At 41.5% G+C, this 24,210-nt stretch overlaps 1 protein-coding gene across 6 annotated transcripts in view; it reads left to right on the top strand.

Moving 5' to 3' along the window:
* Positions 1 to 24,210, top strand: part of PLD1 (phospholipase D1) — a 199,794-nt gene that overhangs the window by 32,848 nt on the left and 142,736 nt on the right. The window contains exon 1 of one of the 6 annotated variants that reach the window (XM_059391544.1): positions 7,248 to 7,398. The exons of the other annotated variants lie outside the window; for them this stretch is intronic. The gene's annotated coding sequence lies outside the window, so the exon portion shown is untranslated. Of the gene's footprint in view, positions 1 to 7,247; positions 7,399 to 24,210 lie in introns of those variants that run through there. 6 annotated transcript variants of the gene reach the window in all.

Here is a 24,210-nt window from a genome sequence, read left to right on the forward strand (position 1 = left end):
AGATATGGGCAAAATAATGGCTATCTACCTCATAGGGCAGATGCGAACGTCATAAAAATATCGTGTAGAGTAAGATAGTGTGGTGATAGCTGTTGTTATAATTACTATTTAAAAATATAAATGAATTAAGTCTCATAATCAGCAAATAGATATGAATGCTATATAAGGTAAAATTAATTTGCCTGGTGTATGCTTTCTACAATGGTCGATTTTAGAGGTGTAACCTATGATCTGCTGTTATTGGTAAATTAGTTAGAGGAAACAGATACAACTATGTGAAAAATTAAATGCCATAGGATATTTAAATAAGCAGTCCAGACAACAATGGGAACTTCATCAGGCATGATTAGTTGTCTAACATGTTTGCTGCTGATTGTTCTAGGTGTGATAAATAAAAACGATTTTTTTTCCCCCTAATCCCAGGTGATCTGAGAAGGATTTGCAAAGGATGTGGATTTGGGTTGCTCCTAGAAAAGCTGGGGAGTGTTTCACTCTTTTACTGGTTGGGAAGGAGAAAGGCATCACAGGTGGAGCAATGACATAAACCCGAATCGGGGAAGAATTAGGGGGTGTGAAAAATTGACCAAACCTTTGTGACTGGTGGAAGAAGTATAATGAGGAAGCTGTCTGAGAGCAATGTAAAGAAAACAGGGTAGGAACAAGAGCAGGTGGCTTCAGGCGACAGAAACTGCCAGGGCACGGGGATCCTTCCAGCTACTTAGATTGGGCAAGCGCAAGTGCTTCTGGGTAGTTAGGACAGAAGGTAACATCAAAGGCTTGCTTTCAGTCCCTTCTCCCCCCAACCCCCGTGCAGGTGGCCAGGATACTACTCTTCACAGCACATAGAGTGGGTGGCTATGCTGACTCTGTGTATCCAACATGTCCACGTGTCCATGGAGAGGCAAGAGCAGGAGGGCTCCATTCTGTTCCTGGAGTCTATAAACCAATTTTGAACTTCTGTTTTCACCCACAAAAATTCCCATTCTAATTCCTATTCTAATGTGAGTAGAAGGCAAGTAACCACTTTAACTATGGGTCCTTATTATGGAAAGAAGGAATAGGGACCTTAGAAATTAAAGGTCCATTAATAAGCATATTAATATGTTTTAATACACATGTTAAGAAATAGTCAACTTCTGTGAGTTTTTTTCAGAAGACTATATTACATCAGTCATATAAAGCCCCATTATGAAAAAGGAACCGCATGCCATTATATGAGAAGATGCCAAGTAATCTGTGAATTAATCAGGTTATAAGAAAAAATTAAATATAGGTTATTTAGCCGACCGTAAAATAAAATCTGCTTTAATGATACAATTTTGTGTAGGTTTGCAGTAATCTAAAAGGGTGTCTGTCCTTGCACCTTAAGTTTCTTCTCATTACTGAGTTCCAAAACGTCATTACCTTTTGGGGGTTAGAATATAGTTTAGAGCAATTGGTAGCCGTTAAGAAAATGACCCTGTGAAGGAAGCAAAATAAATAAAATATAGATATGAGCCATGACAAATGTTGCAGAATAGAGAATGGATGTGAAGACAGTAAGCCGCATTGTTACTAATGCAGCCCTGGCAACACGCGTCACAGATTAAATAATGAACGCCAGTTAGCGGGCACAGTTAGCAGAGAACAGAGAGCACATTGTTTTAGCTTGTCTATCTAATTTCAAACTAATTGCTTAAGTACAGGCTTCTGTTCTGGTTATAGCCAAAGGAAAATTAAATAGTTGAAATACTGTAAATTTGGTAACACACTCTGGATCACCAATGAGAACAAAATAAAAGAGCTTGGAGCAAAGAATCCAAATAAATTGTTAGCCTTGCCTGTAGATGGAAGCCTGGAAGGAAGCAAGATCCCCTTGCTGGGCTCGGCACTCACTATTCCCTTCCTCTCCTCTCTGGGTCAGGTTCTAGCTGATCTGATAAAAGGGATAGATTTCACACAGTCTTCTGGGCTCACAGCTGCAGCCCCATAGAGTGAGGACGAGAGATACTGCGTCTTCTCACACCCCAGGTGTGGCATCTTCCTGAGTTGTGACCTCTCTGAAGTTTCATGCCCTTGGGGTTGACTTTTCCTACTCTAGATCTCTGTGACGAGCGAATGAGCTAATACTTGTGAAAGCACTTGGCTGATGCAAATGAAGGGATGGAGTATTTTTATGTAGTATTTTTAGGGTGTGCAGTTGGTGGAGGAACACAGGTCAGAGCTACTGGGTTTGAATACTGAATCATCTCATACTAGGTTCCCCCTTTTCTGAATTCTTTTTAAAAATACCTTTCCGTTTTTTTCTTCTTCTCCCCCTTAAATCAGATAGATGTTCTTTCCTTTTTTGAAAAGATTTATTTATTGATTTTAGACAGAAAGTGTGTGTGTGTGTGTGTGTTTAAGAGAGAGAGAGAGAGAGAGAGAGCACACATGTGAGAGAGAGCGAGTGTGTGCAGGGGCAGGGTCCGAGGGAGAAAATCTTAAGCAGACTCCCTGCCAAGTGGGGAGCTTGCCACAGTGGGACTTGATCTGATGACCCTGAGATCATGATCTCAGCCAAAATCAAGAGTTGGATGCTTAACTGACTGAGCTACCCAGGTGCCCCAAGATGTTCTTTACTTTTGTGTGTGCACTGTGGGTGCCTTTGGCATGCTAGTGAAGTTAATGAGTTCCTTTTCAGAATAATGTTTAATGCATAAAATTAAATGCCTAAACTTAAATGCATAAAGTTAGAATGCATTGGATTACAAAGGAAACCAATTATACTGATATACAGTTACCCATACACCAAAAACTATGTACTAATATAATATATATCCTTTATTAACACATTACATATCAGGAACGAGTGGCAGGTGTAGTAACTCCTATAATTTGATGTACTGATGCATGGAAATGATACTTTGAGTTGTCTGCAATAACTGTGATGTGATATGAAGGCACCTTTGATTTCTACTGTGATGAGTCACAGGTCTGGCTACTTTTACTGTGGATCATTGCCTACGTTTATAATGGAAGGGAACGCTCAAGTTCAGCTGGAGGTTAGTAAAAATTAAAACGAACAATTTTCCCATCTCCATCCTGAATTCTGTCCAAGGTCTTCAGAAACCCCTTGCCTTAAAACCTCACCCTTGGGGTGTCTGGGTGGCTCACTTGGGTGAGCTTCCGACTCTTGACTTTAGCTGAGGTCACAATTTTAGGGTTCTGGGCTCCAGCACTGTGTAGGACTCCGTGCAAGGAGCCTGCTTCAGGATTTTCTCTCCTTTTACCCCTCTTCCCCACTTGCTCACACACTCTCTCTAAAATATATAATAAGTCTTTAAAAAAAAATCCAAATCTTCTCCCTTTACTCTTAATGCCCCGTGCTTTCCGGGGCAGACTCATTTGTGCCCTGTTGCTGCCCTCCAGCCGCAGTCCTCCATCCTTTCTGTGCAGTGTCTGCTAGTTGGGTCCCTTCTGTGCAGGCCAGGAGCTGGAGCTCCAGACCTCTCTCCTGTACATCCACCCTGGCTGGCCCGCGGGACCTCCAGCTCCGCCTCCAAAGTCTGGGTCCTGGGCTTGGCTCCGCAATGCCTCTTCCTCCTGCCAGCCTGCTCCTCCTTCTGGTTTCCCAGCTCTGCGGATGGCCTCAACAAACTGTGTGGCTCAGGCCCTGAACCTAGCTTCCTCAAGAGAGCTAGCGAGCACCCCTGCTGCCGGCATTAGGGCCCCGGCCTCCTTGGTAACACTTGGGAAAGTGTAAGCTTGTACATTTGAAAGCACTGGTCTGCCCCTTCCTGTACCTGAACCATCTTCTTAATTTCTACTCACTCTACAAGGCCTGGCTCCTTACTTATCTTTCCAACGTGCATATCTGGATACCCTCCAGTTAAAACTCTCCGGATGCCTCTTTGCCTCTGTGAGACCCACATCAGAGCACCCCTGCTGCCCTTGCAGCGTTTTCTTCTGCTCCCTGTGGTCCCTCCAGTGGCCGCATGGTTCCCCATTTCCCTCTCTGCCTTGGAAGACTATGTGGGTGCCCTCTGCTGGGGATTGCTTGCCTGCCATGAAGCCTCCCGGTCTCAGTTGTGTGGCTTCTTGGGTCCAGAGCCTTTCCCACTCTGCACCATCGTGAGGACTGTCAGTGGAACAGTTCTCTCCCGTCTGCTCCTCCCTTGCATCTGCCCAGAATCTGGCAGGATTTCCCAAGTGGTGTGCACTCAGGAGGGCGGAATTAATAAAGTACATGGTTAGGAGCATTTACATCAGAGCTAAACTGCTTGGGTTCTCATCCCAGTTTTACCACTCACGGTTTGGCAAGGTACTTACCCTTTAGGGTCCTAAGTTTTCTCATCTATAAAACTGGTATAAGAAAACAGTGGTGAGATTTAAATGATTTACTACTTGTGAAGAAGTTTAGAACCTTGCCCACCACTTAAGGTCTTGTAGTAAAAGCTTGAATAGTAGCTGCTAGTATTATTAGTTTTAGTTTCAGTAGTGTGGCTTGGGCTTATTTAAAAATCACATCTTAAAATAAATAAATAAATAAATAAATAAAATAAAAATCACATCTTACTCCACTTTTATCTTTTTCTAACATTTATTACTCCCGTGTAATTCGAAACTCAGAATTTAACTATTCTTTATTTCCATTGAGGTTGATATTATACATGGATTGTTTGCAGAAATAACTTCTTTCCGTTATGGATAATCCTTTATTTTTTTAATTTAATTTTATTTTTTCAGCATTCCAAGATTCATTGTTTATGCACCACACCCAGTGCTCCATGCAGTCCGTGCCCTCCTTAATACCCACCACCAGACTTACCCATCCCCCCAACCCCCTTCCCTCTAGGAGACTATGCTGACTTATATGAAATAGATCAAGCAGAAGGAAATACATTTTTTTTTAAAGATTTTATTTATTTGTTTGACAGACAGAGACCACAAGTAGGCAGAGAGGCAGGTGGGGGTGGGGGTGGGTGGGTAGCAGGCTCCCTGCTGAGCAGAGAGCCTGATGATGATTAGGGGCTCGATCCCAGGACCCTGAGATCATGACCTGAGCTGAAGGTGGGGGCTTTAACCCACTGAGCCACCAGGTGCCCCAGAAGGAAATACTTTTGATGAAAGACAGGAACAGTCTTAGGGATACAGCCTTTTAACAGAGTGATGGACACTGCCCCACCAGTACTTATCTGGTTAGGTTGGGGTTTATCCACATTTTTTCCATTTCAGAGATGATGTTGACCTCACAGGCATTTTTATCACAGCTTTTTGGGTAAAGGAAAGATGAATATTACTTATCAGAGAATTTTTCCAGGAATGTAAATCATTATATATGTTTATAGACCAGATCCACATGAAAGAGATGGTTTTCAGAGTAATAATAATAATAATAATTATTATTATTATTATTTGCGTGTTTTCATATTCTCAAGAAATATTCTGCTCTCGTGGGGGGTGGAAAACTTTCCATGACCTTTACCACACATTGTGTGTGACATTAATATACTCACAATGGATCCTTTTCTGCTTTTTTGTTTTTCTTCCAGCTTCAGAGTTGTATTTCCCCTGAGGTTTAACTGTTCCAGCGTTTTCTTGGTCTTGCCACCAGGTGGGGTTCTGGCTCTTTTTAAAGGCGTCAGCCTCTTCTCTCATTTTCTCACTGAGGTGACTGTCTTGACCCTGTCATTCTAAAGTGACCCCATGAGAAACTGTTGAATCTTGTCCTGGGAGTGGGTGGGGGAGGCAAGTGGGGGCATGTGTGAGATCTCAGGGAGTCTCCAGGTTTTTCCTGCCTGATCTTCTTGTGCTTATATGCCAATGGCTTAAGTTTCACAGGTTTTGAGTAACTTGATTTTATCGGCAATACATGTAAATCTTGTTTGGCAGCCAGTGAATCGAGTTTTCCTTGAAAGTTTGGTCTGATCTTTTGGCGTAGAAGAAACAACAGAGTTAGGTAATCTTGAGCATTTTGTTAAATAGATCTTCTTTAAACAGAGTGGAAATCATGGAAGCAAGCCATGACAATTAAAACTGTCCTTGGAATTAAAAACTAGGAGCAGACTGTATATATGGTACTGTGAACACGTTCCGTTAAAAAGCAGAGCATGGATTTTCATTATTTCTTGAGCAATGTGCTGGAACATTATGAACTGTTTTAAGATTTAAATGCCTTCAAGAAATTATCAAATGCATATTTCTAGAATGAGAAATAAAATTCAAATTTCTTAATTTGAAACCATGGAGAAACCTATTCAGTTCCATTTTAAACTATTAAAAAAAATACTATAATACTGCCAAAAAGTCTTTTTTTCCCTAAAGATATCCAAAGTATAGATGGTGAAACTGAATTATGAGTGGCTTTTAGATTTACAGACACTAAATCCAAATCATAAGTTAGAACAATCCAGTCCTCGGGTGGTAGCTACACTTGTGGGGAACATAGCATAATGCATAGAAATATTGAATCACTATGGTATACACGTCTAACTAATGTAACATTGTGTGTTAACTACACTCAAATTAAAAAAAAAAAGTTAGAAGGTTCTTTTTTTTTTTTTTTTTTTTTTTTAAAGATTTATTTATTTATTTATTTGACAGAGGGATAGAGAGAGCCAGGGAGCACAAGTGGAAAAGGGAGCCACAAGCTCCCCACTGAATAGGGAGCCTGATGATGCCAGGTTTGGTCCCCGTACCCTGGAATCATGACCTGAGCTGAAGGCAGATGCTTAACCGACTGAGCCACCCAGCGTTCCTAGAAGGTTCTTTAAAATATTCCTTTTGAACTTAAGTAGATTTGAACTTTAGAATAATTAATGAGATTTTAGGCTTAATTAATGCTACCCCCCACCTGAAAACAGTATGTGACTTGGATTCTCTCAGAAATAGTAACTTCATATGTCCCTCTTATGTAAAATGAAATCATAGTACTTATCACCACCACTTAACCACTTAGGCAAGATTGTAAAATTCATTTTGTGGCTCTAATGGCGGCGGGCAGGGAGTGGGGGGGGGCAGCGAGACTGTATTCCTCCTATTTAAAATGAATGACTCGCTTTAATACAGTATCAAAAGAGGGAGAAGGGAGTGAGTGTTGCCTTACGGTGTTCTTAGGCAGCAAGTTCAAAAATGAAGCCTGAAGCCTTTGCTCAATTGTGTTATGTGGGTTTTCATTCTCACAGCAGCCCAGTGTCTTTTTAACATGTGGGGAGTGGTTTCAAGTTCATTACTAAAGCTTATAGGCTGAAGTGCTTTGTGGGCTTGGCTATAACTTAAGTTGCCAAGTTGGGAACAAACTGCTTTCCGTGTGTTTGTGGATTCCCTGGGTAGCCTGCTTCCTCCCCTCTGGGCTATCAGCTGCTTTGGAGATTAGTTTCATAGTAAAGATTCTTTGTGTAGAGCAGTATGAAGCGACTACTTTCCCAGGGGCACCAGGTTAGTAAATAACATTTTGAACTTTCTGCTGCATGTGTTTGATTTTCTGTCTGTCCTCCCCAGCGATATGACAGTCAGCACAGCATTTGTGCCGTTGCTGTGTTCTTTTAGAAAATAATGTGAGTTGGTTGCTCCTGGGGAGGTTTGGAGGTTAGGATTCTCCTTATAATATATGCATTGTTTAGCAATATTAAAGGCACATGCAAGCTAGGATGAAATGGCATGTGTATGTTGGATTAGTAGTTTGTACTTGTTTGTAAGCATTTTCAGTTCCTTTTTCTGAATTCCTTTCTTTGGGTACCCTCCCACCCCGTTAAATCTTCTCCTTGTAACTGTGATTTTATACCTGGTTGATTGTAGGTTTCTTGAACCCTAGGCAGCTGTGTGCTGCCTTCCAGCCCACAGCCGTGGTGCCTCATAGCCTTGTGATTGCCCGATGCAGTTTTCCCTTGGGCCTACTTCTCATAGTTAAAATGAACCGAGTATCACTGTAATTTTCTCTTTGGAAAGTCTGGCGTTTTTCTAGAATGCCTCATAAACTACACGAGTAACTGTCGATGTGGGCAGAGTATACAGGTGGGTCCGGCTGGACTGAGTCCCTTCTTTATTTGTCCCTGTTTTCATTCTTATGTAATTCCTCGGAATCCGAGATTACTTCTGGAGTAAATCCCACTGACGATGGAGTGTGCCCTGTAAGACACTGAAGTATTGCTAATAGTATAACAAAATGAAATTCAGTGAATAGCAGTAAGTGCTGAGAGCGTATCTTTTTAGTTTCATTAAAGACCTAGAGAGCAGTTTCACCTTTGTTATTGTCACCAAAACCAACCCGCGTGAAATTGTTCTGCAAGAGTAGTTAAAGTGGGTGACTTTTGAAAGTTTGGAACACTCTACGGGATAGTCTGTTTTCACGTTAAGTATGCCTTATTTCGAGGTAATGTACTTGTATTTCTAAAGAATGCAAGTGCGCTTCTGTTACTGCTGCTTTATTCTGCCCCTTTATTCCCCCACTGGGAAAGACCGTGTCTTAAGAAAGGATCTGTTCTTGCATGTTCCTCCCTGTCTAAAAAAATACAATTGAGGGGAAAGAAAGACAAAAAGGAACTTTCAAAAAATCTTTGAGGACCGCAGTTCCTTAAGGATCACAGTTTCTCTATCTGCTGAAACTGTAAAGTTACAGCCGCATGTCATTTCAGAGTTACAAAATTGATTGTTCTTTATACCCTGAGAGACAATAGTCCAGTTAAGTTATTGCCCCTGCCTCTGTAGATCTTTTTTTTTTTTAACAACAAATCCAGTAGGTAATTTTAGCTTAAAAAAAAAAAAAAGAAAGAAAGAAAGAAAAGGAGAAAGAAAAAAGCAAAGACTGCTATAACTTAATATATGTTCTCACTGTGTATTTGCACCATTATACTATTAATATTAAATGTGCTTAATTTCAAACTTGAAGACGATTGTCAAAGTGATTATAGCTGTCCCATGATTTTAAAGAACAGTGTGGTTTTTTAAAAAACATTTTATTTATTTATTTGATAGGTAGAGATCACAAGTAGGCAGAGAGGCAGGCAGAGAGAGAGGTGGAAGCTGACCCCTTGCTGAGCAGAGAGCCAGATGCAGGGCCAATCCCAAGGCCCTGAGATCATTACCTGAGTGGAAGGCAGAGGCTTTAACCCACTGAGCCCCGCAGGCACAAACTTAACAAAGAACAATGTTAAGAATATTTTGCTCATTAATTATTTTCCTTAATTGGCACAGATAAGAGTCTGAAAAAGCTCACATAAAACTCATTTTTGTCTGGGAGATCTGTTTCTGTGTTCCCAAGGGCTTCCCAGCCTTGTAACGAGAGAGAACCAATCAATACTACTGAGTAGAAGCACAAATAAAGAAATGTGACAAGTATATAAAAGAGGGGAAACTCCCTAAAAAGCCAGATTTTAGGGTCTTCCCAAAGAATATTCATTTAAAATAATTTCCTGCAAACATGGGGAAGAAAAAAAAAGACCGTACAGTAGGGTGCTTAGAAATGGTAATTTGAGGATGAAGTGTCTAAGCAGATCTTCCCGACTCTAGGTCAGGACCACCTGCTGTCATTCTTGTTCTCCGTCTTGCTGGGCTGGTTTAGTTTTGTTATGCCTCTGCCTTTTGCCTGAAATCAAGTAGAGGCGGGTATTTTTCTTGTTGCATACCATGTAATGTTAAGTGAAACTTTGAGCAGATCACTTGTGACCAAGCCTGCCTTCTTGCTGGTATTCGGAGTAGTCTTGGTGTTTCCTAAATGTTACGAATCTAGCTGGTGACGCAGAAGCACGTGATCCTTATTTTCTTTGACAAACACTGAGAGTTTCAAGGCTGGAGGCAAATCTTTAGACACATGGTGTTAGTATGAATTGGCCCCCGCCCCAAGCATGGGAGCACTGACTGACTGTGGAAGGTAGGCACTCAGAGGAAAGAAATGAGTATGTAGGAGGAAAGGTGATCTTAGAAGAAACGCTTTCTGACTGCTGAACCTCGATAAATCCGTTCATGTCCCTGGTGGCTCGCATTATACCCTCTGGTCTGGATCTTCACGGTGCCCGTTTGGGGAGGTTTTGGCTCCTGGTCTGCAGTTTCAGGCTTTGTGGGATTTTCAGAAAGGCTCCAGGGAGCAGGACCACCACTGCCTTTTTCACACCTAACCCCTGGAATCAGGGTTCTTTTTTTTTTTGATAGATCTTATTTATTTATTTGTCAGAGAGTGTATTCGTGAGCAGGGGGAGCAGCAGGCAGAGGGAGAAGCAGGCTCCTCGCTGGGCAGGGAGCCCGATGCGGGACTCGATCCCAGCACCCCGGGATCATGACCTGAGCAGAAGGCTGACCCCTAACTGACTGAGCCACCAAGGCGTCCTGTAACCCCTGGGCCCTTGCTTAGCCCCGCTCACTGAAGGAACTGGTGCACAGGAATCTTGTGCTGGTGTATCAGAAAGTGTATGGGGGTGTGGGTGGGGGGAGGGATTGTGGTCCCCCCGACCTGAGACACTCACTGTTTCATGGTGACAGTAAATACTAACTTCCCAGACAGATTGCAAAGCCTGAGGACAGACGACTCCTGAGGCTGATCTGACCACAGACCTTTCCAGTTCCCCCTTTAATTCTGAAACACTCGACCTAAGCTTTACATTCCGGCATTTCTGGTGGGAGAGGGTGGTAATGATAGTCCTAGCTGGAGTAGAAGAGCCGGTGCTGGGAATAATAATAATAATAGAACAACAACAACTGCTAATGCGGAAACCATTTCCCAAGGGCAGTCCCTGTCCTAAGCCTCTTAGGTGTTCCTCACAACAACCCTAAGAGGCCAGTTGTCTTTCTCCTCATTTTATGGTGAAGGAAACTGCCCTGGGGAAGGTTATGCCCTTTATCCCAAGTCGTAGCAGGTAACAGCAGTAACAGTGTTGTGTCTCAGAGGAATGCTCTAGTGGGGGGAAAAATTAGTATAAGAAGTGGATGTTCTTGGGAAATATCACCCAATGTTTCTTTCTTTTCTTTCTTTGAAGATATTTATTTATTTGACCGAGAGAGACACAGCAAGAGAGGGAACATAAGCAGGGAGCGCCCCATCCAATATTTCTTATTAATGAGAAACAGCCATATAAACACTGACATCTGTGTTGCTTGTCATACTCCAGGGTGTTTCTGTTGACCTACTGTCAGCAGGACATGTCCTTTGTGTTCTTTTTCTGTGGGTGGGAGGTGAGCTTGTTCCCTGCTTTCTCACCTGTTCTGCTTATGACCAGTGGCAAGGGGCAGATTTTGCCCAGTGTCACTGAATGAATGGTGGAATGGTGACCGGTCCACCTGGAGTGTAAACCCACAGCACTGAAAACTGTGTTGTAACTTTGTACTTAAGCTAACCTTGGAGTTCTGAGACTTTAAAAAGCTAAAATAATAAAACCACTAAGGCTTGGATCTTCAGATTGTTTCACTTTGATTTGGCCTGTATGAGGAGTGTCCTCTGTATTCCTGCCCACTAGGATTTCCTGCTGGTAATCAAAGCTCTGGTTATTTTGTTAGTCCTGAAGGCTTTCTGAGGCTTAGTGGAAAGAAGTCTTCTTCTCAGAGAAGACTGTGAGAAGTGTATTTCCTTTAAAAATGTAAATGTGCATTTGAAAATGTTGGACAGATAACTTAGTCTAGTTTTGCTAAAACTTAAACATGTGACAGATAAGTTTGGAATCTTTGACAATGTTTAAAAACATAGCTCATAGATTAAGGAACTAAGTTTAAAGAGAAGGAAAGGAAAGAAAAGAAATCAAATGTTCCCTCTCTTTCTGTGTCTCTGTCAAAAAAAATCTTAAAAAAAATACATATATATATATACCTATTTGTGTTATGCTTAGGGAGAGCAGAAATTGTGGTCACCTTAAGGATGAGGGGTTTAGGGATTATTTGAAAGTGGGAATTTCTGGTAGTTTATATTTTCTTTTCTCTATATATTTTTCCACATATTAATATTTTAAAACATGATTATATTTGGAAAAAAAAAAAAACTATCGTAGAGAGAAAAAAATGAGAACAAGATGTACCAAAGTTTAATTGTAGGTTAACGTCACCCACAATCTATTTAAGGTGGTCACTTTAAGAATGATTTTAATTTTCCTCACATAGTTTGCAAACCTAAGGTTCCTTTTAAGAAGAAATTATCATTTTTATAATGAAAATTAAAATAGATTGGGAGAAACAGCTAGATTTGAGGTGAGATCAATTTTTGTAAAGGCCAGGATAATTTCACTTTGGAGAACAATTGTTTTTGCTATGTTTATACATTGTTATAGGAAGTTGCCCTTTGATTTTATGTGTCAGGTTTAAAATTTTAGTCAATAGATTAGCCAATCCAGTGTTAAGGTAGATAGTTTATTTCATAAGGGATGTGGGAGGGAGCTCACTTAAACACTTGAAACATGAGTCTAGGAAAGACACTCTCAATGGATTTCCAGTGTGTCTCATTGACACTTTGCTTGTTGTAAAAGCAGCTGATGCTGTTTAGAAAGGGACGAGTCCTATAGTGAGATGATCCTTATTAGAAATGATTCAACTGGAATAACAAAGATGGAAATGAGTCTTAGAGGAGTTGACTTCATTGTTCCCCCTCCTCATTTTATAGCTGAAGAATGATTGAGTCCCCAAGGCCACAAGGTTCTAGTTGACTCAGAGTCTTTTGGGACTTTTGAGGTCTTTTGATGCCCCAGTTGCTGTTATTTCCTATATTTCATTCTGTACACTTAAAAGCATTTTAGTAATGATGAATGAATTATATTTCCATTCTTTCTGGCTTGGTAAGAGTCAAAAGCTAATACCAGTCACTACTTACCTAATGGCATTTGAGTAATGAATGCCGACTACTGCTTCCAAAGAAAACTCACCGGCCTCACAGGCATGGTCTTTATTCTCATCATCAAAACATCTGGTTTTCATGTTTATTCTGGAAGACAGCAGCCACGTGGAGTGACTAGAGATCACTTGATACTGAACCCTGGAAACTGTTTTCTAACAGCTTTATTATATCGTATAACTTACATATCACAAAATTAACCCCTTAGAAGTGTACAATCCAGTGGTTTTTAGTGTATTTACAGAGGTGTAACCATCACTGTAATGTAATTTTCGAACCTTTTCATCACTCCAAAAAGAAGGCTTGTACTCACTCTTTTGCCCCCATTTTTCCTCCTCTAGCCCAAGGTAACCATATGTTTCTCTAGATTTGCCTACTCAGGACACTTATGTGAGAAAGCTGGGAATTTTAATTTGATGCTCAAGGATGACTTAAGTAAACATGACCTGGTCGCTCTAAGGGCCCTTTTTTAAATCAGTAGTGTCTTGAACTATGATATTGAGGCAAAATGAACTCAATGTGTCACCTGTTTATTTGATTAAGTGACTCATTTGTGTTTTCTGGAGTTCCTATATTTAAGATCTGTGTTGAAATATTCGGTATTCAAATTTTATAAACTATATGGGAGTACCTATCCATTAGTATGAGATTGTTGCAGACTGTGTTGCAAAATTGTTAGAATAGATAACTGCTTACTAATTGGGACCTTGAACGAATCACTAGACTTTGCTAAGACTTAATTTTTTTTTAATCTATAAAACGAGGACTGAAATGTAAGTACTTACCTTGTAGGATTCTTGTGAGAATGGAATGAAATAATATATATAAAAGGCCTGCTGTAGAACTTGATGCTTCATAGGGGTTAAGTGAACATTAGCTACTGTTGTTCCTAGTGTCATTTATAATTAACTATAGAATGTTATTTTACTTTGTTTTCCAATGACTTTATTTGTGCCCTCTTAAGGATTTGAGTAGGCTTTGCAAGAGGATTTGCCTACTATTAAACACACACACAGGAATAAGACAAAACCAGGGATGATCAAGTTAGTAGAAAGATAATATCAGAAGAAGATGTAATAACAGTAGTTACAATAGCTGAGATTTAGGTAGCGGGTTTTGAGCGGAGGGAGTAACATCAGATCAGAAGTGGGCAGAGACCATTGGAGAGAGCTCCTGCTGGAGGAACCTTTCAATGGTTTCCAGTCCACCTTCCTATGCCATGCAGAGCACCTTGCCATAGATGCCAGCTTGGTGTGGTGTTGGAACTCACAATGTCAAGGTGAGCACACCATCTCACAATGTGTATAGCAACTTTTAAGCACTCCTATGAGTTAAGCTAGAATTAGAGCCCAAGTGGACCCCAAAACTGTATAATTATTGTGTAAACATGCCTACTTAAGGCAACCACTTTCTTTGTTAATAATTCTTTTTTAGAATGCTCTTAGATGTTATAAACCAAACTGTGCACTCTCGTAGGTTCCCCTCCCCCCAATTTTCATATTTTCTACACAGAGAAGCAGGCATCTAATCAGTCCCTCCGATATCCGAAGACAATTATCATTCTCTTGCTCAAACCTGTGGTTTTTTTTTATTGTTATATAGTTATTAGATTATATAGTTCCTTGGATTATATATTTTTTATTGTTCCTTAGATTATATATATATATGTGTGTGTATATATATATATGCTGCAACTTTTCCTTTTTCCTGGAATGCGTTCTGTTCAAGTATGCAGAGTGAACTCTGAAGCAGTCTTCAAAGTCCTCTACAATGTGCCTTTCCAGTAGTAACCTTCCTGGGCCCCAGACTGAGCACGTCCTCCTCTAGGCTCCCACTACACTTCTCTTCACACTCTGCAAATCAGCTCTTACAAGTCTGTCTCTACCCCTGCACTGTGAACCCCTGTCAGAGAGCTATTGACCTTTGTGCTCCTAAACTCCATCCCTGCACTGGACATGGGGTAACGCCTTGATACAGTGGCAGAGAGAAATTTGATCTTACATCCTTGTGGATTGCTAACTGTATCTGATTTTACAGAGCTATTGGTTATAAATGTATTTGGACGAAAGATGTGCAGATAGATTTTGATTAACTGAAGGCTGAGGTAGAAAACTAAAAAGCTGTAGCCCGTGGCTTTCCTTGGACCAAAAGTAGCATCATTTTGGGAAGCCGACTGGAGGTTGGTTTCTGTTGATTACTGTGCCATTCATTTGGTTGGCTACTGTGCCATTCATTTTCACTTGGTGAAATTATCCACTGATTGCCTGATACAAGTGAGGTGCTTCCTTGTGTATTGGACAAAGCTGATACCCATACCTTTGCTCAGGAAGATTTAGATAAAATGATAATGACGTTGACAATGTGATTGAGTCACAAAGTTCACAGGAAGTTTCATGCCAGTATTCAAGTAAATGCTGATAAGAAGATACAGTCCAAAGTCATAATTCTGTTTTAATTTGAGATTGTAACACTTTTTCACAGAGTAGGGAGTTTTTCCTTTAAGCATGGAAAGAGAGTTAACTTAAGAGAAGATATGTAACTGTGGCAATAAGGGAGTTGGTCTGCGTCTGGAAGAAAGAATGCAGATCTCACCCAGGTTTGCTGTAATTCAAAAAACTGGTGTGTGTCTTAAATGAATTCATTAGGCCCTAGCTGGGACAGTTTACCTATAACAGGTGCAGGGCTGGTGGGACCCAGTCTCAGGAGCCGTGGAATGCCTTCTTTGAGAGCTAGACTTCTTACTTCTCTGTGTGGACCGTGGAGCTCTGCCTCTTGCCATTTGAGTTTGAATATACCAGTCCTCTCTCTTCAGACTGAGTCCCCACCTCCTGTGGACGTTCTTCATTAGAAGAACACGAGATAGAACTGTTATTAACCAGTCATCCCAGTGCATCTGCCTTCTCCATTGACTTTTTGGCCATATTTGTACTAGCTTTTCCCTAGGAAAAGAGCCCGCATGGGTGGCAGCCTAGGGTGCCACTGCTGCTCTGAGTGGGCCCCAGACATCTGACCTAGGTCTGGAGGAAGAAGACCGAGGCAGAGAATTCTAGAGTTGAAGTGGACACAAAGTGCAGCCATGAGACCAAGAAGAAGACTTTTCTAGAGCGTACTGATGCGGTGCCAGTGAGGCACTGATGGCCTACTTCAGTTTTAGGAAGCTTTCTGCTTCCCAGGGCCCTTTCTGTCCTAGGGAGCCCTTAGAAGGTTCTTCTGTATGTTGATGTGACATGGGCCTCTAGAGATACCCATCCTTGTATTTCAGCTCCATCCACTGGATCCACAGAAGAAACATCTACTTGTTCGAGAGGATTCTCATTTTTTTCAGCCTAAAAACCTCTGATTCTTTCAACCATTTCTCCTTTTTTTATCTTTAAAGATTTATTTATTTATTTATTTATTTATTTATTTATTTGGTGCACAGTGAGAGAGGGAACACAAGCATGGGGAGTGGGAGAAAGAGAAGCAGTCTCCCTACTGAGCAGGGAGCCCGATGTGGGGCTCAATCCCAGGACACTGGGATGGTGACCTGAGCCAAAGGCAGACGCTTAACGACTGAGCCACCCAGGCACCCTTGACCCTTTCTCCTAATACCATGTTTTGCAGACTCTTTTCTAGCCTGGTCCCTGTTCTCTGAGTGGCCATGGTTTGTCCTTGTTGTGCTGAGGTCCTCAGATTGAACGAGGCACACCAACTGTAGACTTGAGTGGCAGGCTGGGATTATCGGCTGCTTTCCTGGATACTGCTCTTCTGTTAATGTATCCTAAGAATGCATCAGATCATAAAAATACCAATATTAACATGTGCCATTTTTTTGGTACAGTTGTTATATTTCAAGGCAATGTGCCAAAGAGACTTAAATAGGTTATGGCACTTAATCTTCACAATGCTAAGGTCAGGATTATTGTTGTATTTCCTTGATTTGAAGATACTGCTCATGGCAAGATACATCATCAGTTACATTTCAGCTTTTCAGGGGAAAGAGAGGAAAGAAAATACCATCACACTGAATGTGATATAAAATGCTCTAGTCAGTGCCCCCAGGTGGCTCATCGGTTAAATGTCTGACTTTGGCTCAGGGTTCTGGGATCGAGCCCCGAGTCGGGCACTCTGCTTGTCCCTCTGCAACCTCCCCTGGCCCATGGTCTCTCTGTTTCTCTTTCCAATAAATCAATAAAAAATCTCTCTCCCAAGGAGCTCAAGGTGAAGTTGGCTCCTCTCCAATTCCCAGGGCTTTCTCACAAAACAGCTGTCAGTCCAGGCAACCCCAGCCTGAACTTGTCAGTATGTTTCAACCTAAATGCAGATGTCTGCATTTTTCCTTAGCAGTGAATAACTTACTGTATGTTCTTGTCCTCCTACTTTAGAGTATCGTTACCAGATCAGAGCATATCCATGGTTTTTGTGTCTATAGAGACACATTACTTAGGTATGCTTCAAAGTGATGTGTTCCTTAATAATGCTATCAGTAATGCGGTTGGTTTAGCACAATTGTTAGAATTTTAAAATACAATCCATTGCTGGTCTCACTGGGACTGGGAATTTGGATCTGTTGTGGGAAACTCCTGCATTTGATTGTCTCCAGGTTCCCTGAAACACCCATCCTAGGCTGACTCAGGCCTGTGAGCTGCCTTGTCAGTTGCTCCCTTGTGGTTAATATGTGCCTCCCTGTTTCTGTGGCCTCTGGACTTGACTCTGAGTCAGAATCCCTGGGGGACACGCTGCCCCCAAACTTTGCTTCCCACTTTCCCTCTGACTTTGAGCATGCTCACGTCTTTCCTTTTCTTTTGCTATAAAATCCTGGGTTGGTTGGTGTAGTTCATAGAAAATCCCTGAATCCAGAGGATCATCATGACGGTAAGAGAAGGAGTGGGTTGGCAATTCAAAAAGCAGTTTTTTTTATAGATCCATTGTGGTTGAAGGAGGAATGTCTTGCAAACTTTCTAGGAGATATCTGAATGATTAATTAGCAAAAAGTCCTTTCTAGTTGTTCGTTCTTTCTATTTTTTTAAACGATTTTATTTATTTATTTGACAGACAGAGATCACTAGTAGGCAGAGAGGCAGGCAGAGAGAGAGGGGGAAGCAGGCTTCCTGCTGTGCAGAGAGCCCAATGCGGGACTCGATCCCAGGACCCTGAGATCATGACCTGAGCCGAAGGCAGAGGCTTAACCCACAGAGCCACCCCTGTGTCCCTCTAGTTGTTCATTCTTTCTAGATGAACACAGGAAATAGAGTGTCTAGAATGTATAAGTGAAGGTTTTAAGGAAAAGCACCTGCCTACGAGATTTGAAATGACAAAAAGGATAGAAAGGAGAAAGAATTTCTATCTATACACAGTGTAGTGTCTTAGCTCCTGGAATTATAGACTTGAGACTAGGAAACAGACACGATATTTTTTTATTTTAAAAATGGGAATTAAGGGCGCCTGGGTGGCTCAGTGGGTTAAGCCACTGCCTTCGGCTCAGGTCATGATCTCAGGGTCCTGGGATCAAGTCCCTCATCGGGCTCTCTGCTCAGCAGGGAGCTTGCTTCCCTTCCTCTCTCTCTCTGCCTGCCTCTCTGCCTACTTGTGATCTCTCTCTGTCAGATAATAAATAAATAAATCTTAAAAAAAAATAAAAATGGGAATTAAAAAACCAAATATACATCTACCTTCTATGAAGGCCACCTTTAGTTATAGTTATGTCTGTGGAGTATTTGGCTTTCATAACTTGGTTTAAACAGGTAAGAAACTTTGAGTAAAAATTAACTCCAACAGATGCTTCTTTAGATTTTGACTCTGAGCCCAGCATAACTCCTGTGTCTTGCAAAAGGACCGTTACTGTCCTGCACTTCTTGGCTAAAAATGTAAGCTGCTTGGTGTCTACAAATGTAGTTGTGCCTACAAGAAAACTGTGTACCATATTGGAATAACTCGTTTAAGTCAAGTATAACTCAGACATAAGTTGACGTCAGTGTTATGTTTAAAAAAATGTGTCAAAGCTGCGTTGATAAGAAGTGACCCCTGGATTGTGTAGGAAGGTAGTTTTACAGATACTGAGTTTCATCAGTCCACAGCACAGTCCTACTCTTTGCCACAATACGCCTTATCACTGATGAGTGGTTCAGGGTTTGCTGAAGACTTCATGTATTTTTATTTGCTACATGCTAGAGACCTGTAGAGATGCAGGTTAGGAAATTTTAGAAAGGAGTGGGACTACAGGTACACCTTTATAGGTTCAGCTCTTGCCTCTATTAGCAGTTTCCTGGGGATCCTTCAAGGTCCTCTGCAGTATCCGTGTGCCACTATCCAAGTGAACTGAGGTCCTGATACAGCCATGACAAGTTGCTTTTGTTCTCAGGAATAGAACCCTTCTGTCATATTTTCCTTCTCAGACCTCCCTTCTTCCTGTCATTAAAGTAATAGATCACTTTGGAGTAGTCTAAACCAGTGTCTTTCAAACTGTGGTCCATTTGAATCTCCTGGGATCTTGTTAAAATGCCAATTCTGAGGGGTGCCTGGGTGGCTCAGTCAGTTAAGCCGCTGCCTTTTTGTTCAGGTCATGATCCCAGGTCCTGGGATGGAGCCCCGCCTTGGGCTTCCTGCTTGATGGGGTGTTTACTTCTCCCTCTCAATCTCCCTCTGTGCTCTCTCCCCCACCCCGGGCCCCCCTCCAAATATAGAAATAAAATGTTTTAAAAAATGCAAATTCTGTGTCTGGGGTATGGCAAAGATTCTGCATTTCCAACCATCTTCAGGGAGGTGCCCTTGCTTCCTGTCCATGGACCACACTTTGAATAACAGAAATGCCAAGGTTTTCACTGTCAGTGCTCCCAGGGAGATAGCGGGTGGGAAAGGCTGGGTGATAAAATAAACATTACATGGAGGAGACGCAGATGTTCATTGATGACTGTGATTACTTTGATGGGTGCCCAGCTGAGTTCAGAGAGGCAACAGTGCACATTATGAAGAAGCTTGGGACCTGGGCAGCCTAGGTGGCTCAGTCCACTAAATGTCTGCCTTCGGCTCAGGTCATGATCTCAGGGTCCTGGATCAAGCCCCTCCTTGGGCTTCTTGCTTAGTGGGGAGCCTGCTTCTCCCTCTCCCTGCTGCTCTCCCTGCTTGTGCTCATCCTTTCCCTCTCTCTCTCTCTATGACAAATAAGTAAATAAAATCTTAAAAAAAAAAATAATAAAGCAGCTTGGGACCTGCAGCCCTCCCTCTGCCCTCCAACACTTGAATCACATGAGCAGATCACTGATTTCTCTAAACCTTAGTTTCTGAATTCGTGACAGGCACATATCTGAAAACCTATGTGTAACATTATCATGATGATTAAATGATAAAATGTATAGACGTGCTTAGGAAGTGCTTGCTATTAGTGGTTATTAGTAGTAATAATTCAGAAAGCATTTATTGAACATTTCTTGCATGCCTGGCATGTCCAGATAGGTATGTAAAGAGTAAAAGGCAACTCTTTAATTTCATTTGGGATTGAATTGGGATTTAATTATTTGGGATTCCCTGGAGATGAGATTAGATCTAAAATTTTTGGCTCCAGGCCCAGTGCCCTTCCTGCTTAATTCTTTGTGCTTATGGCTATTTCTTTTTCTTTTCTTTCTTTTTTGTTAAGATTTTATTAGACAGAAAGCATTGACACGGAGAGAGAGAGAGAGAGATCACAAGTAGGCACAGTGGCAGGGAGAGCAGTCTGCCTACCGAGCAGAGAACCTGATGCAGGACTTGATCCCAGGACCCTGGGATCATGACCTGAGTTGAAGGCAGATGGTTAACCAACTGAGCCACCCAGATGTCCCTCCCTCATTGGCTATTTTTCATGATGTGTAGCTACGTTAAAGCAAACCTGGTTTCAGACTACTTTGATTAAGTGGAACCCATACACTGAATCTCAGTGGTTTCAACATGTTCTAATTTTTAAAACCAAAAGTAAGTTACGTTTGGTTTCCTTGGGTTTGCACGAGTCATCTGTGAGGACAGAAGTTGAAGGATCGGCTTTTGCTTTGTTTTTTACCCGCTGAATTATTTTGCTTGGTGGGTGGGGAAGGAGTGGCATCAGTTTCTATTCTGGTGGATCAAATTCTGAGCATACATCTGCCCTCCATTTTGGTATCTACCTTTTAAAGTGATTTCAAAAGGTCTTTGCATGACCTAACTTGTTTTCCTAATACAGACTAAAAAAAATACACACCCTGCCTCTTTTTCAACGAGCCAACAATCCAGCACAATTCCATGTGTGCCTTTGGGGATCTGGGTATTTCCACTTTTCACTATCACTACTACATTTCTTAGGAGAGGAAAGATCACTGACTCAGAATTTATCTTTTCTTTAGTTGTTTTTTTAGTAACCTGAGAGTGCATGCTTTTTCTGAGCTTACAATAGTTTGTGTGTATGTGTGTGGTACATACTCTTGTGATTTTTTGAAAAAGGTACTGGTTTGGCAGAAACTTTCAATGTGACTGTTGTGTTTGTGAAAACATGATCATCTCACTGAGCAGTTCCCAGATAGCGGAAACAATAGAATCTGAGCAATGTTCTTCATAGGTGCAGACAGATTGCTTTCTTTAAGTATTTGGACGATGGCTTTTTCCTTTGTGTCTTTGCGCTTATAAATAGCAGTTGGTCTGTTTTTGTTGTAAGAAATGTAGAAGTGGTTTTGCACTGGCTTTTCCTCTGTAGGATCAAGGAAAATTACCTGCTCTCCCGCTGAGTGTTGATACGTGTTGATCGATTTTTACAACTCTTTATGATTTTGTGTCTTTTTTTTTCCATTTCCATGTCTTTTCAGATTTTTTTTTAATCAACAGTTTCATTGGGTTATAATTCACAAACCATAAAATTCACCCACTTGAACTGTAGAGTTCAAAGTTTTTCATATATTCAGAGTCATCTTTGCAGATTTTTGCCATAGGTTTTTCTTTCCTCTTTCTACAATGGAGCCCAAACCCCTTCATATTACCATTCCTTTAATGAATCTTCATACTACTTACAGTTTGGGACATACAAAGGGGCCATAACAATGAGTTTGTGGAAGCGACGAACTGAAGGCTCTTCCTGATCACATTGCGGCTTTTAATTAACTCTGTATTAGTGCCATTTTAATGATGAATCATCATCTGTCAACTATGTGTTTATTAAGCCTGGCATGTTACTCATTACTCCTCTGTCCTTCCTTCCTGCAAACCTCACCTTCCACACACATCCAGTTTGGCTTGCTTATTTGAAATATTGCATTGATTTTATAGTGTGACCAAACCAAACTCGGATGGTCCCAGGAAGGCATCACTCCCCATGGCAGAAGCTTGTCTGGAAGCCGTTGTTTTCTGCAGTGACTTCATAAGCAGAGCAGAACCAGTTTTCTGTTCAGCTCAGTATTTTATTATTTGTGGAAGAACACCATTGTTTAGCTGGCTAATAAAAAAGTAATCAATTGAAATTGATGTTACTTTTCCTATAAAATTCTGTTTGGGGGCAGCCCAAGCTTAGTATCATTGAATGCCTTTTAGCTCTAGGCCTCCAGCGTCTAGGGAATGGGAGGTGGTGGGTAGCGACTTTGAGATTAAATCTAAATGCCTTAATCACCTGCTTTGACCCAATACCAGCTACACTGTACCTTTTTAAAAACTTCCTCAACCTGCCATGATTATGGATGTAAAATATCATGGTTATATTGAAGAGGTACATAGAATTTGGTGGGACTTTTTAATTGATTGGGAATAGAGAATTAGGGAAAGATAATTGCTGAGGATGAGTTCCAGGATTCAGTTTATGCAGCCGTAGATGATGTTTCCAGTTCATTCAGGAAAGAAATATAGGACTAGGAAATGTTTTGGTATTTGGAAGATGATGAATTCTAATTTGAGCATAATAAGTTCACCCAATGGGAAAGTTCACAGGCAGAGAGACCTATAGATCTGAAGCTTAGGAGAAAGAGTAGGCTGGAAACAGCTCTCGAGAGCCTCGTAGACACTGGCCACCGGGAATGCAGAGATTGGTTTCTGCCTTCAGGAAGCTCCCCGTCTTCCAGAAGAGGCAGAGGCATGTATTCCATGGAAAGGAGTGTACTCAATGGTGTTGTCACTAGGAAGCCATTGAAACCCCCAACAAAAGGAAACCTCAGCACGTATTGTAACCCTTAGAATGAATGGGATCACCCTGAGAGGTGGGGAGAGTGGGGAGAAAAGGATCATAGGACCCTGAAAAATATTAGCATGTAAATACTGAGCAGAAGAACAGCTTTCAAAGAACATTCCATCTCAGTGGCTGGAGAAGGAGGAGGACCACTGGAAAGATGTGGGAGCATGAAAGCCGAGAGAAAGTAGGGAGTCAAGAAGAATGGAGGTAAGGATTACGCAACAGAAAGTTAAATGAAAACAAGAATGGGGAGGTGTCCTTTGGATTGCACAATATGCAGGTGGTTATGAACTTTGGTGAATGCTGGCAGGGTGTTGAGGTGGAAGCCAGGTACAGTAGGTTGAAGAATGAGGGAGGAGTGATGAGATACAAAGGAGCAAGTAGATGACTTTTTAAAGCTGTTTTCCTTGAAACAGGGGTGAGAGAGAGATAGCAGGAGAGAGTCAGCTGAGGTTGGAGTCCGTGCAGTTGAATGCTTTTTCTGCACCTGTGTTTAGACCTTGGGGGAAGAGGTCAAGAAGGTAGAGAGTTGGGTTGGCCCAGGTTTTGGTTTTCCCACAGTTTTCTGACTGTGGCAGAAGGACAGTGGGACCCGAAAGGAGAGGTTTTCAGCAATAGGGGAGTTAGAGTCATGGACGTGGTGCTGTCAGCTGGATGAACAGGGGTCGTGAGGCCCGGCATGCGCTGAGGGAACGGGAATGGCTTGTCGGAGATGCGGTTGTTGCTGGGTGTCAAAGGTGTTCCTGGAGACAAGTCGTCTTTGCTGCTGTTTGACCAAAAAGAAGTGACGGCCACCTGGTTTTAACAATGAATGAGTCACAGGGCAGATCTGTGGCCATTTCATCATGAGCCCTAAATTTGGGAAGCTTTGCAGGTTTGGGGAAGATAGGATGCCACTCATCATGGATGTTCATCCATCCCACCGAGGGAAGATGGAAATGATATCTCTATTGCTCTGGCCTTATTTCTTTTTCTAGATTTATTTGTTTTGTTAAGATTATACAAAATCCATTTATTTCCCTTCTGTTAAGTAGTTTGGTTAGGCACGAGGCATGTAGAAAAAATTTCCAGATATCAGGCTTGATAAGGAGAGTATATTTATAGAGTATTGTGCACCTCTGAATATGAAGACATTAGCTTCTAGGGAATGGACAAAGCAAGGAATATGAAGTTCAGGAGTCATGATTTGAACCTCAGAGCTACTACTTACACAGTATGACCCTCATCAGACCTCATAATCATTTTGACTCATTGCTTTTTCAGCTGCAAAGAGGGTAAGAAATAATAGTTTGCTTGTAGAACGAGGAAAATCAAG

Source organism: Mustela nigripes, chromosome 2 (assembly GCF_022355385.1).
Source record: "Mustela nigripes isolate SB6536 chromosome 2, MUSNIG.SB6536, whole genome shotgun sequence".
In the NCBI taxonomy this organism is placed as follows: Eukaryota; Metazoa; Chordata; class Mammalia; order Carnivora; family Mustelidae; genus Mustela; species Mustela nigripes.